Here is a 19616-nt window from a genome sequence, read left to right as displayed (position 1 = left end):
CCAAATCTTCCAGATCCTCTGAGTATCTCTCTTTTCTAGGTGTCTTGAAAAAAACTGCTACCACCTCCTGCTGTCTTGCATATCTGATTTTCAACGTTCATGAAGTCAAGGATCCTCTTGGCTGGTCCTGTGAAAATCCTATCTAAGTCCTCGGACCCAGCTTACCAGCGTCATAACCAGAGATGACTTGACTTTACACTTCATTTTATGGATGAGAAAGGCAAAGCCCTCAGACACTGCCCAAGGCTGCACTACTTTGTGGTTCCAGGACCATCTTCCATGCTGTCATTCACAAATTGTCATAAGGCATTAAGCTTGTAAGAGCAAAGAGATTTTCTACTACATTTCCAGAAGGAACTCCTGACATTGGAATACTATAGAGGACTTAGAAGAATAAATCTCAGCTGATAAAATTCTGAACACAGGTGAGCAAATAGCTCATGATATTTAATTATAGGCATAATATTGAATCATGAATGCTATTTGGCACATAGAAGAAAACAACTTCCTATAATTTTTCCGTTCAGAATCTCAGAGGGACTGAAAGAGTGAGCACATAAACCCAGATCTTGTTTTCACTGGAATGAATTTGTGATGACACATTATAGGAAATGCCTATTGCCACTAGCATAGATCTGGGAGGTTTTCTTCTTTCCTTTAGATGAACAACAGATATGATGGGCATCCTTTGGAGAAGATAGCAATGGCATCATCTTACACAGCTGATGGCTTAGATGCTACCAACGAGGATTAAAAAGGCTGGCAAGATTTGGGGAGTTGTGGCTCATCAACAGGCCTGGTCTTGTTAATTGTAGTGAGTGTCAATGTGCAAATTTTGTTGATTGCAGTCTCTGTCTGGGAACTGCACACCCCATCTCATAATTAGCAGTAACAGCATTAATAATCTTCTGGCAAACACCTTCCCCCAGCTCTTTGTTTTTCTATTTAATTTCTATAGCTCTTTTCCCCAGGTTTTCTCTCTGGAATTGGAGTTGGGAAGCTAAATTATAAACACTGAATGCTAATTAGATGCTAGGCACTGTGAAACTCATTTCATTTCCTTATTAAATAAGGTACAATAAAGCCCACATTCCCATCCACAGATATGGAGACTGAGGCAGAGAGAGATTAATAAATAATTTGTTAGAGGTTGTAACAATATATCTGGCAAGCACTTTCTTTTCCTTTTTTAAAAAGATATTTATTTATTTGAGAGAGAGAGAGAGAGAGAGAGAGAGAGCGCTAAATGGAGGGTGAGGTAGAGGAAGACGGAGATTCCCAAGCACGCTTCCCGCGGAGAGCAGAGCCTGACATGGGACTCCATCCCAGGACCCTGAGTTCATAACCAGAGCTGAAATCAAGAGTCAGCACTTCACCAAATAAACCACCCAGGTTTTCCAAGAATTTTCTTCTTAATTTGGAGATGCAGGTGTGCAGTGGGTAGGAACTTCATTTCCCAAGCACTGGTGTGCAAGACGCACAACTTCTGTTTTTTGTACAGGACACGATTTCCACTGTAAATCCTCCGTCTGGCCTGTTGGTCGGTATGTTAGCTCAGTCAATTCTGGATTCCTCCTCTTTGCCCTTTCCTTGAAGGGGCAGAAATTTATTTTGGTCAATTCTTTCTCTCTTGCCTATTGCTTGGAATGGTGTCTAAGTTCTGGTGGGCTTGTATAGTTCCTTCAAGCCAATGCTTGAAGGAAACACACAGCCTGGGCTGTCAGTTGTCCAGGCTGGCACATACCAAGACGACTTCATTCCTTCCTGTCCCTGGGTGCTGATCCAGGCAGATCCTTCTTGAGTTGGTCATAATAACCAGGCTCAACCCCAATAGCCAGGTTCTGGGGTCTAGTGCTCTCTCCTTTGATTCTCAGAACCTTTTTGGGATTTGGAATCATTCTCCAAAACCAGGCTACCCTGTGATTAAGAAAGTTGGTTTGACCACCTATGGCTCTCCCTTTCTTGTTTCTGTGTTCCTCTTGGATGCTCTTACATGTCAGTTTTGCCTGTGTTACACTGAGCAGCGGGCTGCTGATGAGGCTGTCAGTGCTGTGTGCCTGGACAGTCACTTCTATCCAGACATCTTTCTACTATGACCTTGGGCTTGGTCTGTGAAAGGGAGCATAGGTTTCCCTGACTCTGGAATCACCAAAATTACCTAAGGTTTCTCGCATATCTCTGTACCCCAAACTGATGCCAAAAAGGTCGCGTTGCAACCCAACCCATATTTCCATGGTTTGTACTCTTTCCACACCTTGTTAACTCTTTCAAACCTCTCTTCCACTTCATCATGGTGGTTTTAGTTTGGGGAGGGTAGCGTATCCTGACTCTCATTCTCTGAAAGTCCATCTTCAGTCCTAATTCTACTGTGTATTTTACACATATAATTTTTTTCTCTTGAAAATCTAGACTTTTGAAAGAAAACAAGTGTAATATACTTCTTTATTTTATCTGTTAACATTTCCACCCTTGCTTGAGGCAGTGGCCATAGATATCTTTAAACTTCTGCATAAGAAGGATCATGAAATCATAAGAAATCTGTGATATGAGAAGCACATTGGTTAATTTTTTCAAAATATGATTCCACCACATCCCAACATATAGGAATTAGCCATACAGTCAAGGTTGGACAGTGGTTGTAAATGGAAGAGAACACAGGCACAAGTGAAATGAAAGTAGATTCAAGAAAATGACCAACAGTATAATGTAAACCTAGAGAAGCATCTGTTTTGGGTCAGGCTCACTGCTCTGTACTTTTAAAAAATTCCCTTTTATCCTCCTCACAAATACACTGGACAGGTTTCATTACCTCCATTTTGCAGATGATGAAAATTGATGTTTAGAGAGATAAAATGACTTGTACAAACTCACTGCACATAATATCTTCTAGAGTTAGAAAGGACTAGAAACACAGATATCTGTCATGTACAAATTCTTCCAAAAAATAAGAATACAAGGAAAATTACCCCTTTTCTTTTAAGGTGCTAGAATTCCAAAACTGGGTGAGGGTTATAAAAGAAAGAAAATTACATCTCACTTCACTTATGATAATAGATGAAAAAAAATAAATAAAATATTAATTGAAGCTAATAAAGTATGAAAAATGCATCATGATAAACTAGGGCTTATTCAGTGAGTTGAAAGAAAGTTTAGCATTAGAAGATCTAATTTTCTTAATCACCTCTGAGTTTGGGATCACAGTGAGGAGGGTGAGACATCTGGGGTGAACTATTTAAGTAGGCATGCATGCTCAGGCTGAGAGCCTCCTTTTATTTTGTGCCTTACACTTTAGCTTGCCTTGTTTAGTCCTGGCTCTGATGACCATGTTTGGGATTGAAGAAAAGATTCACATCTGCTATATAAGCAGCATTAAATCTCAACCAATTTATACGAGAGACTTTTAGAAAATGATGATGAATAAGGAACTACTTTTCATTCATAAAAGCTATACATCCAAAACTTAGACAAATATCAAATATAAAAGAGAAGCATTAGATGTACTTTCTTCTAAAATCCAGAAAAAGACAAAGACCCTTGTATCACCATTACTGTTCAACATGGTTTTGAAGAGTCTGTCCAGTTTAAGTACTAAATGTTGCAAGCACAGGAAGAGAAAAGACAAAACTTATTTGTTTGCAGATGACTTAGTTGTCTACATAGAACATTGCAAGATTAAAAGATTATTCGAATCAATATGAAAGTTAGCAAGGTTGCGGAAGATAAGCTAAACAGAGACTGATAGTGTTCTTTTCACAGTAATAATCCACAAGAAATTAAAAAAAAAGATACTATTCTCAATGCACTATAATATTTAGGAACTAACTTAACAAAGACAACAAAAAACCATAGGAAGAAGATTTTAACTTCCATTGTAAGATACTGATAGGGAATTTGAATAAATTGAGAGTTATACATTGTTCATATTTACAAAGACCCAACTGTAAAGATGTCAGTTCTCCCAAAATTGGTTTTATAAATTCAATAAAATTCCAGCAAGATATTTTTAGCAAAAATGATAAGCTTATTTTAAAATTCATATGGAAGAATTGAGATATAGCGAATTTGAAAAATAAGAATAAAGAGTAAAGGCTTTAGCAATCAAAGTCTTTGATACAGTGTGGTGGGAAAGGATTTTATAAATAAACACTGGTCCCTGTTTTATAAATCATAAGGCAAAGATTAATGAACTTGACTAATCAAAATTACTACTACAGCAAGTTGATGTTTAGTGCGGGACACAACAAACAAAGTTAACAGACATATCATACTAGAAGATGATATTTGAAAAAAAAAAGCTGTTGTTAGTCCAAATATTTCAAGAATATTCTAAGCAACAGGAGAAAGGATAAAAAGGCCAGTAGAAATGTGAGCAAAGGATTGGAATCAGCAATTGACCAAAGGGTCAATAAGGATACAATATTGGAAGAGGGCATTGTATTGCAAAAACCAAAGACATATAGATGCATAAATTTAATTTGTTTTGAAACTTTGACATGTAGTTGGCGTGTATATATTTTAATGATTAATGTTTGCAGCTGTTTCCCATGGCATGGCTGCAGAGACAGGATCTGAAGGCAGCCACTACCGTAAGGGAAGGTCTAATTTAGAATTCAGATTGGACAGTGAAGCTCTTAGCATCTCCTCCCACCAAATGGGACCTACTTACATTTTATTTACAATCGTGTTTCCCATTTGGATAAGGGGTTTCATTAAGGGTGGAGACTACCATTTACTGTTGTGATTCCCCTGTGAATCTGGCATAGCATTTGGCACATTATTTGAGTGTATGTTAACTATTTGAAAAACAACAAAACTCTGCATTGGCAAAGATGAAGAGATGCTAGAATGGCCTTTGATTCTGTAATTATTACACGTCTCTTATTAACAAAATAAGTATTTTTACAATTTTCCCTTATGTAGGAACATTCCCTGTTCTACTACTTTTTAAAATTGACATATACCGGATTAAAAGCTGTATGAAATAGGCAGATAACACATTCTTGGAAATTATCTAACTGTACCACCTACGTACATTTACTTAGTTTCCAAAGTTGTGTCAGAGTGTGTTAATATTATCATGGGCTATTTTAAGTAAAAATCTAAGTAAAATACACATGCACTTAAAATGGTTTTATACTCTTTTTATTTTATCAAGTTTATTTACAGATTGTAATTCTCCTAAACATAGTGAGGATATCACATATATATTTATATGTATATATATGTAAACATACATAATATATGTTGTTAAATTATAGTAGTGTATCAATAATATATTACTAAAGACTAAAATATATACTTTTTAATTTTTTTTTTCAAATCCCATTATAGTAATGAGTTTTGAAATGGCGAATATATTGAATGGTTTCCCTTAGTATAAGCTCCTTTGAGGGTCTATTTTTATTTTTTAGGGTTAAATGCCTGGTATTCTCTGCCCCTGGGACTGTAGAATGTCTAGAGTAAAGTTGAAGCTATGCTCTAGTAAATATCTTTATGTTTGAGTCTAAGCCAACTCATGTATAAACAATGTGAAGGGAACATAATTAACATTCTTGATTTACTGTCAAGGCCTGAGTCAGGGGAAGGAAGGCGGTGTATACAGCAAGGTCTCTCTGAAAGCATTTATGAAAAGTTGGAAAGGCTAACAAGTAAAACTAAAGGAAGGAAAAAGCAATATCTCATTGGTTAGTAGGTTTTGAAAATAAATTTGCATTCAACACAGTTCCACGTGGCTTGCTAAATAGGAAACATGTGGAGAACCATACTAACGTAAATCCCACTTTCCCATACATGTTAACCAAATAACTTAACAAATGCTACATTATAACTAAAATAGCCAAAGCCATAACAAGGTGTGAAGCAAACAAGCATTTCATTTTAAAGAACCTTGTACTGTGGTGTGTAGAAATGGGGAAAGCTAGTCCCAGTATTACAATCTGAGGAGGCAGGACACCCCTCCTCGCCCTGGGTGCAACATAACATGCAACTTTCCATGTTAAAGAAAACAAAAACTGAAAGAATCATTTTAAATAAATAGACCAACTTTTCTCCTCACATTTATTTTTATCAGCCCTGTTTCATTATATTTGCAAATCTGTTCACTTTTAATCAAAGACAAGATGAATTTCATGCCCGTTTCCCACATGAAGGACAAAGCAAGAAACATTTCTTAGCAATTCTATGTTTTCTGTTCTCCAGATAAATTTTTTCCTTTTACTTTATTTGATGAAGAGGAAGTGTTTCCAGGTAAACTGTGTGTAAACTTGGACTAATTGACACTGATTTAAGACTTTGGTCTGGAAAACTACCTTGAGGGTTTGGAAGGATTCGTATAATCCAAACCCAAAGAAGGGCATTTTGATGCCCCACAAATCCATTCCACTAGAGAACGTTTGTCACTTGTTTTTCAGATATAATTTTAAACCACATCTCTTTGTATTCACTGAATTATCAAAGCTAAGTGATTGGCTTATTTGCTGTATCTTTATAATGAACATTTTTGCCAGAATAATTATGAAGGATCTGTTACTGGGTAATATATTTCTATTAGTAGTACAGTATTTTAAAGGAAGTTTTTAAAAATAAATTTCTTAGCAAATAATGCAAATATATTTTCCACATTTTCACTCACTATAAGTAAAAAAGGAATTTGATTGGTAGCCCAAATATCAGTGCTGAGAAAAAAAAACTTTCTCATTGGGGAAAAGAATAGTAACTTGCATATTAGACTTGAATTTTACCCTGGTGGGACCCCTTATTAGCTGTGTGAATTTGGCAATCACACGTCACTTCCATGTGCCTCAGTTTCCCTCTCTGTTCCATGCCCACTTCCTAGGGTATTTGTGAGGAATGAAGAAAATCATACTTTTTGAAGGCTCAAATTGGCAATGTGTGAGCTGAATCCTACCCATAAATATGGGTTTGTCTTGTAGAAAGCTTAAAAATTTTTCAAATTTGTTGACAACTTTTAAAAATTAGACAATTCAGATTTTTGACCTTTAGTTTTTTATAAATCCAAACTCTGCATGACTTAGAACTGGCTGGAATTGAGTGTAGATTTAGACACATTCCTATGGCTGCCTTTTGTGTTCAGCCACACTGCCCAGTAGATGTTTCCCCATTATAAAATATAGATACATATTTAATTGAGTGCCCTGGTGACATACTGTTAAACTTTTTTTTAGACAAGGTGATCTCCAGCACAGATCAAAATTTAGACAAGGTGATCTCTGGCACAATAGGAGGTAGTGAATATGCTAAAACAGGAGAGGAAAGAGACATGTACCCAGATGACAGAATGTTTATACAAGTCACTGAACAGTTAAACACAGATACTGGGTTATTTCACTCAGCTGAAAACCCACTCATCCCTTGTACTGATGGGGATTACTTTTTAGGACATGTGTGATTTGAATCATTCACAGATATGAACAAACCAACCATTCATCAAAAAAAAAATAAGTAATCTATGTCAGACATAAGAAGTAAATTGATCTCTGGCTAGTAATTAGAAAGAGCAAACAATGAGGATTTATCCCTTAATAAACCAATAAGCTTATCGGCTCCAAACAGTGTTAAGTAAAGCTCAGTTGACAAAAGCACAGGATACTGATTCTTTTCAACCAGCTATGAAAGTTTTCTCCACATCATGAATTAAATATGCAAGCACAGTTTGATTAATTCTTAGTTCAGATACAAATGTATTTTTTCAACATCCATCACCCCAGAAATCTATCTATATTTTTCTTTTTTTCTTTTTTTCATTATAGTATAAAATTGTATAGAAAAGCTCACAGACAAGTATACAAATCATTGACTCTTCACAGATTGAACACGCCTATGCTCAAAACCCAGGATAGTTGTCCTCTGGAAACTCTGCTACTTCTGTTTCCCTCCAGACCCTCCCTGCCCATCCCCTATAAGGGCAACAGCTCTCATGACTTTAAATCCTTTTAGTTGCTTTTGCTTGTTTTTGAGCTTCATTTAAATAGAATCTTGAGATCTTTCAAATGTCTCTTTTCCCTCCCATGTCCTCGTATTTATAAGATTCAATCATATTTCCAGGTATGCCTGTAAGTCTTCTATTCACATTGCTGAATAGTGTTTCATATTGTAAAAATGCCACATTTATTTATGTATTCTGCTGTTAATGGACAGTTGGTAGTTTCCATTAGAAGTGCCATTATCAAAAGTGTTCCCATGAATATTATTGTATATTATTTTTGGTGCACACATGATACATGTCCACACAGATTCCCCAGTGATTCCTAACGTCCACTCTTAAGACATTTCCCATATGCTTAGAGTTACGCATAACACTTGGGTCCAATCACAGGGGCTGTCTTCATTATCCTTTTTGAGGTAGGTAGAGGCTTCTTTGGGTTAAATTGGGCTCCTAATTGTGTTCCCGCTCTTCTGACCCTCTGCCTTTCTAGAGCAACTTCATTGCCTTCATCTCTGCCATCTGACTACTCTCTCCCACTCTGCTGGTTTGGGTGTACTGATGACATGTCTTGGGTCCAGATCACTCTTTCTTTTCCTTGTCTTCCTTTGTCTCTCGTGCTCTTGTTTGCCATCTTTGGCTAAAGCCCTCCTGTGCAGCAAAGGAGCTCAACATTGTTCTTTAGACTTTGGCCTGTTAAGGAAACTTGCCCACTAGAATAACAAGGGAGATGGTAGAACAGAGAAACTAAGAGCACAGGCTCCAAAGCCAGATCTTCTGGGTGAAAATTCCGGTTTCTGTTGACCAACTGTGTAATAGTGGGTAAGTGTTCTCTGTGCCCCAGTTTTCATAGTGGTGCAGCTGGAGAACTTCCATCCAATAACACTTGTAATAAACTCCTCTTTTTTCTAAACTACTTTTATTATTCTTGGCTCTATCTGTTGTTGTATGTCAATAACTCTCTGTATTTTACTTACCTGTGTTATGTTCACCTCATTTCTGTTTACATACATATGTCAATTGGCATTACCTTGCATTATGGTGATTCCTTCTAAAGTTTGTTAACCAGAACAGGATCTTATGGATATTAATATCTTATGGATATTAATTAACACACCAGACCATGTAGATCTCAATTTAAGGTACATTGTCTGCATTCCTTTGCTGCAAATGTGAAGGTTTAAAACTACATAAATTATTATTATCTCACAGTTCTGGAGGTGTGAAGTTCAAAACAGTCTCATGGGCCTAAAATCAAGGTGTCAGCATTCCTTCTGGAATCTCTTGGAAAGAATCTGTCTTTTTCAGCTTGTAGAGGCATCCTGAATTCCTTGGCTTGTGGCCCTGTCCTCCATCTTCAAAGCTAATCACCCCAACCTCTCTACTTCTGTCATTACATCTCCTGTCTCTGATCTTAATCTCCTTGACTCCCTCTTAGAAAGACCCCTGTGATTATTAAATAGTCGTCCTCCGGATAATCCAGGGTAATTTCCCATCTTAACATCCTTCATTTATTCACAGAAGCAAAGCTCTTGTTGCCAGACAGCCTAACATACTTACATAGGTTTTGGGCTCAAGGGCATGGACATTGTTGAGAGGCCATTATTCAGTCTAGCACAATGGTCGAACCATTTGTTTTAATTACCTAAAGAAGTCTTTGTTACTCTTTCCCTCAAGGCCCTCTTATGTTCACAGAAAATGATTTGCTTTCCAAAGGAAGGGGGGAAGAAAACACGTGTATTATTCCAGTGACTAGCATGCTTGCTAGATATTAAAAATTAATGATCGTTACACTCTGGCAGGTAAATATCAGGAGAATGTGGGTTATGCTCTAGGTCTGGCTGTGTCTCCACTTGAATAATACCAGCTAATCCCCAGATGATAAAGACATCCGTCAATGAGCATGTAATTACATGTGTAATAAATTCAGCATGTAGAAATTCATCTACATAAAGATTACATCACTGTGGCACCAAGAGCCTTTATTCACTTCTTGGCAACAAATCCTCAGGGCTGAGAAGGGCCTGCATCTTTTTGCTTTAACCTATTTACTATATATAGTCCTACCTCTTAGGAACATTTTTTGGGAAATGTGACTGCCCTGGGAGAGATCAGAATGAGATCACCTCCATACATTTCCCATTTGTGGCATCTACTCCTTTTTACATTTTAAAGCATCTTTTGGCTGAGGCACCAAAAAAGAAAAACATTATTAACTCCTTCCTAAATGTATCTCTGCTTCATCTAGGACTACGCTTCTGCTTTATTCCTAAGCTTACCGTTCAGTAGGGAAGTTTCCTTAGTGCACTGATCGGACAGAGGCACTAGATGGATAGCTGGTGGCCTCTGGAGAACTCAGTATCATCGATAAAGTGTCAACCAAATTAATTAGGTTCTTAACATATGGACTGTAGACACACATGGGTTCTGGCTCATTTTTTTCTCCTTGGGGTCTATCTGTTGCCCAAAACAGAAAACTTTTCTGGGAATTTGTAGAAACATATTTTTCTTTATTTCAGTTTCTTACATAGGGAAGCCAGCTGCCTGGAGTAGGATGTTACAAGATAGACAATGACCTGGTTCTGAGTACGGGATTTGGACATGCACTTGGGCAATAACGGCAGGAAATGGCACATATCGGGAAACACGTGGGTCTCAGTCCCGACAGGGACTGCCATTCTAATCCATGTCTTAGATATGACACAAGCCCAAGGAGGTCACTTTGTTTAAGTCAAACACTTAAACACTTTGTTTAAGTCAAAAATGACTTTTTAAACTAACTCGTGAATGGAAGCAACAAAATACCTCTTTCTGCCATTGGCCAACCCTTTTGTTTATCTACATGGAGAGAGCAAATGGAGATTGCAGCAATTACTAAGATAAATAGGTTGCAAGCCTTTGTAATCAAGCATGCTTTTTCAAACCATCAAACTTACAGATAACAGAGGATAGATTGGTGGTTGCCAGAGGAGGGTGTAGGGGGAGTGAAAAGAGTCAAAATGTCTAAGCTTCATTGTAAAACTAATGAGCGTGTGTAATATACAAGGCGGTGACTTTGGTTAGTACAACTGCTGTGTGTATTTGAAAGTTGCTAAGAAAGCAGATCTTAAAAGTTATCAACACAAGGAAAAAAGTTTGTACTTACATATAGTCATTTATATTAACCAGACTTACCATGCCAATTATTCAGTATATGCAAATATGGAATTATGTCATAAACCTGAAATTAATAAGTGAATTGTATCTCAATTAAAAATAATAACAAGTGAGTTTAAGATTTTTTTTCTGACCTTGTCTATTCAAAATAATTGTCCTCGAGTTTGAGGTCTGGGCAGCACCATAGGAAGAATAATATGGGGGTGCCTGGGTGGCTCAGCCTCGGGTCATGATCCCAGGATCCTGGGATCAACCCCTGAGTCGGGCTCTCTGCTCAGTGGTGAGCCTGCTTCCTCCTCTCTCTCTGCCTGCCTCTCTGCCTGCTTGTGATCTCTGTCTGTCATATAAATAAATAAATAAATAAATCTTAGGGAAAAAAAAAAAAGAATAATATGGGATACTTGTTAAAAATGCAGATTCCTGGCTCATGGCACACCAATCTGTCTGGGGGCAGGTTCTAGGAACCCTGAGGCAAATTGAAGTTTGAGACTTGCTGATTTAGGGAACAGTGCATGATTGTAAAGATAGAAAACTGAGTTTGAATTTTTTATTAAATGATGATTTCCTCATTTGTAGTGTTAAATAAAATATTTGGGAAACCCTGATAACAAAGAGAATTGTTAAGTAATGGCATTGTTTCCACTTCAGATAAATAAATGGCCACAATTTGTGACATTACCAAAAATTGTTTTCCCAGTTTGAAATGACCTCACTATGAACACATCCGATCAATCTGCTTGTGTTTACTGAGCGTGCACCCTAGAGGAGAGAGTACTAATGTGATTATCACTGGGAATTATAAAAAACACAAGATAATTTTAAAAGCCCTTTATTATAATTCATTATTGCTTGTATGGTGCTGCCAATAATGCTAATAATGACATTAATAATGGTATCTATTTGCCTATAGGAAAATCATTTTCTATTTTTATCTTTAGTTCTTATAAACCCAGGAGGTAGATGCTATCAACATCAACCCTTAATGAAGAAATTAAATTTAAAGGATTGTGACTGAACTTGTAAATGTCACATAACTGGTAATTCACAGAGCTGATATTTAAATCCAAGTATGTCTGTCTCTACGTTCTGCAATCTCAACTGGGGCATTATATTGTTTCCAGATAAATTTCCACTTTTGGGTTTCATGTGAGACATATTAAGGGTCTACGTTTGGGTGAGGCAGTCTTAGGAACAGGAAGGGGGTAAGGAGCATGAGGCCATGAGCTTGAACCTGGGCTGAAGACTTGATAGTTAAAAGTCTATACCTATGATTACATCGTAATCAATCAAGTTGAAACACAAGGTAGGGGCAAAAAATGGAGCAAAAAATGAGAACAGAAGGCAGGAGAATAAAAACAAAAATTGGAGAGTGAGTGAGAGGTGAGAATGTGGTGGGAGCTCAGGTGTCAGATCAAAGACTGGTCTGTGAGCAACCCTAGGAGAGAGTGTAGAGCAATAGCCCTGGGCTAGACCATGGGGCCCCCCCAAAACTGGGTTTAACTGGATCCTTAATGATTCTCACTCTGCTTGCTTGGGTGCGGAGAGGAAAAGAGTGGTGTATTGAAAACCCCAATTATTATTTTTAGAGTCCTATTGTATCTTTCCTTCTCATTTAAAACCTTCCTTTTTTTCCCCCAGATGATCCACCAAGCACTGATGTCTGCAGTTTGGAAGGCTGTCTCTGTCTAACTGGCATTACGGCTTGGAGCATCTTATCAAGTATGGCAAAAAGGTCGAGAATCCATTTTTCTGGAAAACAAAGCCCAGTTTAGTCAGGCAGTGTTTGAATAGTGAAGGCAATTAGCAAACTTGCCATTGTTCACATTACTAATAGATGTGTTTGTTATTCAGGAGACTACCCAGAGATGAAAATTAAAACAGCTTTGCGGCTTTTTTGAGGCAAATATGGAGCTGTTAGAAGTGATAGCTAAGTGTTTACTGCATGAGGTCAGCTTCTGGAGCTTGGTTAAAAGGAGCACCTCAGATCTCTGGTGAGTGTGATCTATGGTTGATCTTAAAAACAAACAAACAGGAGGCACCTGGGTAGCTCAGTGGGTTAAAACCTCTGCCTTCAGCTCAGGTCATAGTCCTGGGGTCCTGGGATTGAGCCTCGGGCTCTCTGCTCAACAGGGAGCCTGCTTCCCCCCTCTTTCTCTGCCTGCCTCTCTGCCTACTTGTGATCTCTGTCTGTCAAATGAATAAATAAAATCTTTAAAAACAAACAAACAAAAAAACACCTGAGATGAAAAGGAATAAGATGAATTGTTCCTGGATTATATAAAGCAGGGCAAAACAGATAAAAACGATATAATATTATAATGGCACATACCCACATGCAGTAAAATTAAGGTGTACGAAGCAAATACCCCACAGCTATTCTAAATTACTTGACACTTTTATATAAAAATTTGTGAATTTGTGTCTACCATCTTTAATTTGTATACAAACAGGGAGAAAATCCAATGATAGATCAAAACACAAAAACAACAATGTTGAACCTAAAAAGGAGACTTTATCTACTTTGCTTATTCCCACTCCCTACTTCACCCCAACAGTTTTGCATCTAATTCACTTTTTAAAATTTTTTTTAAATTTAATTTTGACAGTGTTCCAAGATTCATTGTTTATGTGCCACACCCAGTGCTCCATGCAATATGTGCCCTCCTTAATACCCACCATCAGGCTCACACAATTCCCCACCCCATCCCGCTCCTCCGAAACCCTATTTGCTTCTCAGAGTCCACAGTCTCTCATGGTTTGTCTCCTCTTGTGATTTCCCCCAACTCACTTCTCTCCCTCTCCCAATGTCCTCCATGTTATTCTTTATGCTCCATAACTGAGTGAAACCATATGATACTTGACTTTCTCTGCTTGACTTATTTCACTCACCATAATCTCCTCCAGTCCCATCCATGTTGATACAAAAGTTGGGTATTCATCCTTTCTGATGGAGGCGTAATATTCACTCTAATTCACCTTGATTTAGATTTATTTGACTCTAGAAAGGCTTCCAGACACTTTAAGCATTGATAGATTCTTTCCTCATTTGTAATTCATACAAATATGGATTTATGTTTGAGTTATACATCAGAATAAGATCTACATTATTATATAATATTATTATATATAAGTATCAGTTGGGCTTATCTCCCACTAGACCATGTTGGGTCATGTAATCCCCCGGGTTCCATCGGCGAGTTTGTGTCTCTCTGTGCAATACTCAGAACAGAACATGGAACGTAAGAGTTGCTCCAGAAGTATCTGATGAACACTGGAACAAAACCAGATTATCTCCCTCTTTTATCATCTGAAGAAAATGAAATAAGAAGTCAGGTGCTTTATATGGAGATAGTAGGAAAGACGGTTAGAATGTTAGAACAAGTGAAGGAATGTCTGTACACATTCTTTAGAAAACAGTAAAAGGAAAACAAGAAAAAATACAAAGCTGTTGGTGTGATTATCTCCCCCCTTCTCTCTCATCACACAGCTGAAACTCACCTGAGTTGAGCTGAGATCTGAGACCTGAGTTGAGATCAAGTGTCCGACACCTAACCGACTGAGCTACCCAGTTACCCCAACAACGAGCTGTCTTAAATTCTTATTTCCCATGATAGGAAACTAGTCAGCAGGCTCAGTGGCATCTGCTGCCTCCAGCTACCGCCACCACACATTACCCCGGTTCTAGGAGCAGTCTCGAGGGAGGCTCTCTCCTCGCTGAGTCAGCCATTCCTCAAGGGGAAGAGACAGAGAGAGAAACTGTCCACAGATAGTGGGGCTGCAGATGTCTGGACACGCATCCTCCTGATATCCAGCGATGCTATTTTCCTCTCCTTGGAGCCCTGGGGCTTAAAAATGTGCTCTACATTTCAGGCAGGCCGGCTGGAAATTATGTTTAAATATAACCACCCTAAAGTCTAAAAATAACATCCATCTGAAGCTGGACAATATTGGAACAAGTGAAAAGAAGTAGAAATGTGAGTCAAGAGCAAATAATGTCAGGGCGCCTGGGTGGCTCAGTCGGTTAAGCATCTGCCTTCAGCTCAGGTTATGATCCCAGGACCTTGGGATCGAGCCCTACATTGGGCTCCCTGTTAGTGGAGAGCCTGCTTCTCCCTCTCCCTCTGCCTGCCATTCCCCCTCCTCCTGTTATCTCTCACTCTTTCTTGTTCTCAAGTAAATAAAATCTTTAAAAAAAAAAAAAGCAAACGTCAAAGTATAGAACTGATAGCTGCACCTAGGCTCTCCTGTTTGGTTCTGTCACTTGATCTAGGTACTGGCATTTTTGTGTTTACATGGCTTTGAACCAATTTCAGCTTTCTGCTCACATTTTGGAATTTATCTCCAATGCTTCAAATTGTTAGAAAACTTGATCTCTCGGTTAGAAAAAAGAAAGCAAACTAACAACCTTGTGGTGTTTTTTAAAACTATCCACAGGGGTGCCTGAGTGATTTGGTCAGTTGAGCAGAGTCATGCTTGGCTCATGATCCCCAGGGTCCTGGGATTGAGCCCCTGGTCAGGCTCCCCACTCAGCGGGGAGCCTGCTTCTGTCTTCCACTCTGCCTACTTTGTGCTCTATCTCTCTGTCAAATAAATAAACAAAATCTTTAAAAGCAAACAAAAGTAAATAAAAATAAAACTGCCCACAAATTTTTTACTCTCCTCTCATTGAGAATCAGACCCCATGATCCCTCTCTTCTCCACAGCTCTGGCAGATTGTGGCTGTCTCAACCAATGAAGCAGGGTTTCTCAAACTCACTGCTGTTGGCACCTTGGGCCATAGACTCTTTGCTATTGGGGGCTATCCTGCGCCTTGTAAAATATGTACCAGCACCCAGGGCTGGAGGCACTAGATGCTTCTAGCCTATCCCCCACCGTCCCCCAGTTGTACAAACCAAAAGTAGATTCAGACATTGGAAAACTTTCTGTGGGGAGCAAAATTGCCCCTGGTTGAGAGCCACTGTGATAGAAGATGGAGGAAATGAAGTTATAGGACCTCTAAAGCTGGGGCATGAAAGGCCACTCAGCATTCTGGTTCTCTTGGGACACTTGTTCTGGGAGATACCCATTGCTATGGAAATCTAACTACCCCAAAACAGCCATCCTTGGAGGGGTGATATTCTGGGTGAACCCTCCCAGCTGAGCCCAGGTGATAGCCAAATTCTCAACCCATAAAACCTGTGAAATAATAAGTTGTTGTTTTACCCCACTAAGTTGAGGGGGAGGGCATTAATGCAGCAAAGGCACTTGAAACAGAATTACCAGGAAGTGAGAGGAATATCTAGTCGACCAAAGAGACAGGTTTTACTTGCATTACACGGGTAGCTTATCAAATGAGGGCAGTTACATGAGTACCCACAGGCATGAATTCTGCACACTCAGTTATCTGGGCGTGTACTTGTGGTATGCTGAGAAAATACGAATTGGCATCTGAAACTTGTTCTAATCCTTTTTTTTTTTTTTTCTCTCTCTCTCAAGAGAAAATATTTTAAAGATGTAAGAGTTAAAGAAAACATCTGGTTTATGGGAAAATTATAAGAACAGGCTCTTCCCTCCCCCACTTCCTACTCCTCCCTCCGTGGAGCATTAGCGGACTCTCAGACCTTAGCAACAAAATCAATAACACCAGGTTAACGTAATTACACTGCAGAGGGCGGATTGTGTCGGCTACTACTTTATTAAGAAAGAACAACATGTGTGAAGGAACGGCACCCTGGCATCCTGCAAGGACGGAAGACTCAAGAGAATGCAGGAAGGAGGGCAAGGCGGTTCACAAATATGCTGAATTGAAGGAATTAGGATCACACCCTGAAATAGCAGGAAAACGAATGTTTGCTTTCTCTGGCTTATTATTTGCTTAGTGATACTTCGGGGTTTCTAAAAGATAAATGTCTTGGCTGTTGTTCTATCAGTCTCTCTGCTTTATTTAATTTTACAAAGAGGAATGCTCAGATGTTAAAATATTTGTTCTCTTTTCACTTACGATTTGTTTCATTTTCTACTCAAAATGGAATGACACTCCAAGGTAAGATTTGAAGCACAGAGAATTTTTCATGTTCATCTGGCTCTGGTTCTGTGATTTGTTCTTGGCGTATTTTCATTATTTTACAAAACACCCCAGGGAGGTATTTTGAAATGAAATGACTTGTTCCCTTTCACCTTCCTTGAGAAGGTCAAGATAAAATATTTAGAACCTCGAACCTCCCATACCACCCCATTTTTTCCTCCAGTTTCCCCCCCCAAAATGGAAGGTAAAGTAGCCTTTCACATTGGGAGGGGGTTGGTTGTTTGCCCGTTTGCCGTGAAACCCCTTTCCTCGCCTTCCCCTGCTTGACCTAGCACTGCAGGGGCTGCTCCTGCCACACCGCCTTTTCCAGGCTCCTCTGCCACCTGCTTCCACCAATGCTCAACCAACAGGACACCCTAGAGGAAAGGTAGGAGAGGAAAGCAGCCCTCCTGCCTGGTTCCAGTCTCTCCAGGCAACTCTAGTGTTGGATGGGGTTTCAAGCCAGCTGTGCTACAACATCTCCTCCTATTGTCCTTCCAGCCCTAGAGCTGGTAGCAGCTGATATGTCCAACATTAAATTTCATCTGTTGCACAACATGACATAGGCTCTGTTTTTTTCTCTCTGAATCTTCACTATTACAGGGAGAATCTCCTTCCAAATGAAGCCCAGCTTGAGGCCTAGAGATTATATGGCATGTTTTTCAGAGAACATAAGAAAAGCAAGAAAACCTTTGTATTCTCTTTAGAGTTTGTTGATTGACTTTACAGCTTAGGTCAGAATGCTTTTAGAGTAATATAATATAAAATTTTAGAGAAAGCCAAACTAATATACAGTGACAGCAGATCAGTGGTGGTCTTGACCCAGGGATGGGACAGATAAACTGCAAGGGGCATGCTTGGAACTTTAACTTTTTCACAAGATGAAGGTATTCCAAATCATGATTTTTGTGATGGATACATAGGTGTATATATTTGTCAAATGTCATTGAGCCCTGCACATAAAATGGAGCGTTTTACTGTATGCAGATTATACTGGAGTGAGTAGCAACCAACGTTTCCCAAATCTTGTCTGCATCATTTATTTCTATGGTGTATATACAGTAATGGCTCTTTCCTCCTTTCTCCATTTACCAATTTGTATACTATTTGTGAGGAAGAACTATCTCTTCTCCTATATTTCCTTATGTGTTTCATTATCTATCTATGTATATCAATAAGGACTCATGGATATTTGTTCATGAATTAAAATCCAGATTCATTCTTAAAATTTTGTTGCTAACATTTTTCCAGTTTGGGCGATTAAGGTCTTCAGGTGGGCTACTGCATTCTTTTATCAAGACTCCCCCCAACTTTTTAATATTTTCTTACTTTCTGGCCCCACATCATGTTCCTAGTTCATTTTTTTTTTTTAACTTATATATCCTTTTTAAAATCTCTTTTTTTGGTTCACTTTACATTTACAATGCTCCAGCCGTAGAATTAATCACTTCTCGATGGAGCCCTGGTTGCTTTTATTTGAATGAAGTGTTTAGAGCCAGTATCCGAGTGTTAGGTGGCTTCATTGTTATTGGGCTATCATTGCTCTGACCTTCAGGCAAAAACAGCTAGTTATTTTATGTATGTATACTCATCCATATGTACATATACATTTTGTCTGTCTATAGACATACGTTAAAAATTATGAGTTAATACTAAAAAAAAGTCACGAGTTAATACTGCTATCTCTATTTACCATGAAGGTTATTTTAGGCTTCCCTCTTTTTTTCTTTATAAATTCCTTTTTTAATATTAAAAAACCCTGGCTCTCATTATCTATGATCTATTCTTTTTTTTTTTTTCATTATAAAGATAAGGTAATTTCCAAATCCCTAGACATTACCTTTGTTTAAAAACAAAAACAAAAATTAGTTAACTAGATTATAATGTTTATTTTTGTCTTTAGCCTTAGAGTATCCAGTCAAGACACAGGTGTCCAGAATGTGCATAGTTCTTTCTTTCCCATACCCTTAGGTGTGGGTATGTTATTTACCTGTAGTAGAGTCAGGTTCACTTGCTAGTGTTTGTATTCCATTTTGAGTTACCCTCATGTCCTGATTGCTTTTAATTATTTGTGTAATTTGGGGGTATGTGAAGGATGTATGAAATGTTACTACAGTTTTAGGAGTCAGAGTTAGCTCAAAAGTTATATTCAAGGAAGTATACTCCCCCTTCCACCCTGGTACCTTATTCCCTCATCTCTTTATTCCCAACCTTTTCCCACAAACCCCTGTGGCTAACCATTTTCTTAGTCTCCAGTTTATCTTTCTAGAATTCCTTCTTCAGGAATGTAGCCAGGAGAGAATCATTGTTAGACAAATAAGCAGATATAGTTGTACTATCTTATATTCCTTTCTTCTATAAAGCCTAACGTACTGGGATGCCTGGGTGGCTCAGTCGGTTGAGCACCTGCCTTTGGCTCAGGTCATGATCCTAGAGGGGTCTGGAATCGAGTCCCAAATTGGGTTCCTTTTTCAG

The 19616-nt window shown here is 38.5% G+C and overlaps 1 long non-coding RNA gene across 5 annotated transcripts in view; it reads right to left on the bottom strand.

Annotated features, from left to right (window-relative positions):
* The window catches only part of LOC122909049, a 139438-nt gene that overhangs the window by 34630 nt on the left and 85192 nt on the right, over positions 1–19616 (bottom strand). The window contains exon 7 of one of the 5 annotated variants that reach the window (XR_006385073.1): positions 11110–11162. The exons of 3 other annotated variants lie outside the window; for them this stretch is intronic. This is a non-coding gene — a long non-coding RNA (uncharacterized LOC122909049). Of the gene's footprint in view, positions 1–11109; positions 11163–13991; positions 14406–19616 lie in introns of those variants that run through there. One more of the 5 variants, XR_006385074.1, reaches the window with a different exon arrangement.

The sequence above is a fragment of the Neovison vison genome, chromosome 6, assembly GCF_020171115.1.
Source record: "Neovison vison isolate M4711 chromosome 6, ASM_NN_V1, whole genome shotgun sequence".
NCBI lineage: Eukaryota > Metazoa > Chordata > Mammalia > Carnivora > Mustelidae > Neogale > Neogale vison.
This window is presented reverse-complemented; position numbering and strand designations above follow the sequence as displayed.